At 41.7% G+C, this 755-nt stretch overlaps 1 long non-coding RNA gene across 1 annotated transcript in view; it reads right to left on the bottom strand.

Annotated features, from left to right (window-relative positions):
- Positions 1-724: 724 nt before the first annotated feature.
- LOC135822977 (uncharacterized) overlaps positions 725-755 on the bottom strand; it is a 3344-nt gene continuing 3313 nt past the window's right edge. Inside the window, exon 2 of the long non-coding RNA XR_010554580.1 lies at positions 725-755. This exon is cut by the window's right edge and continues 1338 nt beyond it. This is a non-coding gene — a long non-coding RNA (uncharacterized LOC135822977).

Below are 755 nucleotides of genomic sequence, written 5' to 3'. Positions count from 1 at the left end.
CTATCAAAAATTTGATAATAATAATAATAAAATTAATATTAACTGGTTTGAGGGAAAGAGACAAACGGGAAAAGTCTGAAGAAAAAATTGACTGTCACCACCAGGACTCGAACCAGGGACCCTCGCTTGTAATAAAATTAATAATAATAATAATATGAACCCAAGCTGAGAAATGAATACGCACTCTTCCATTTATGGGTCCACGAAAGGCAAAACAGGAAGTCTAGTAAAGTAAAAAATAAAAAAGACTTTTTACAGCATCGTGTACAAGCTTCACCAACTTGTTGCCCCCCAAAAAGCGGCGTGCCAACTTCCAAGGCCCATCCAGCACTCCGAAACTGTGATCGCATGCATGAGCAAACAGATTTTAGCACTTTTTCAGCTAAAAAAGCTCAAAAAGCCGCGATATTCACCAAAAAACGCAATAAAGGGCGAAGGAAACGGGCTTTTCCAAAAAGGGCCAACAAGGGCGAAAACTAGGGCGAGCACCTTTAGTTTGGGAAAGGGCTAATGGCGGGCAATTCCTCGAATTCTGCTCCATTTCTTTATCCACATACCAAACATGCATGAAACTTACCAGAAAAAGTACCGAATTCTGCCAATTTTTCTGCCGGCATTATCCGCATATGCCTAATAGTAATACCAGCAGCTGCCTGGTCCACCATGCATACATAGTCATACCAGCTGCTGCCTGGTCTGGTCCACCATGCATACAAACCATGCATACAAACACAAGCCTCTTTTACCGGCAAACA

Source organism: Sycon ciliatum, chromosome 1 (assembly GCF_964019385.1).
Source record: "Sycon ciliatum chromosome 1, ocSycCili1.1, whole genome shotgun sequence".
Lineage (NCBI taxonomy): Eukaryota > Metazoa > Porifera > Calcarea > Leucosolenida > Sycettidae > Sycon > Sycon ciliatum.
Note: the sequence above shows the minus strand (reverse complement) of the source record. Positions and strands in the feature narration are given on the sequence as shown.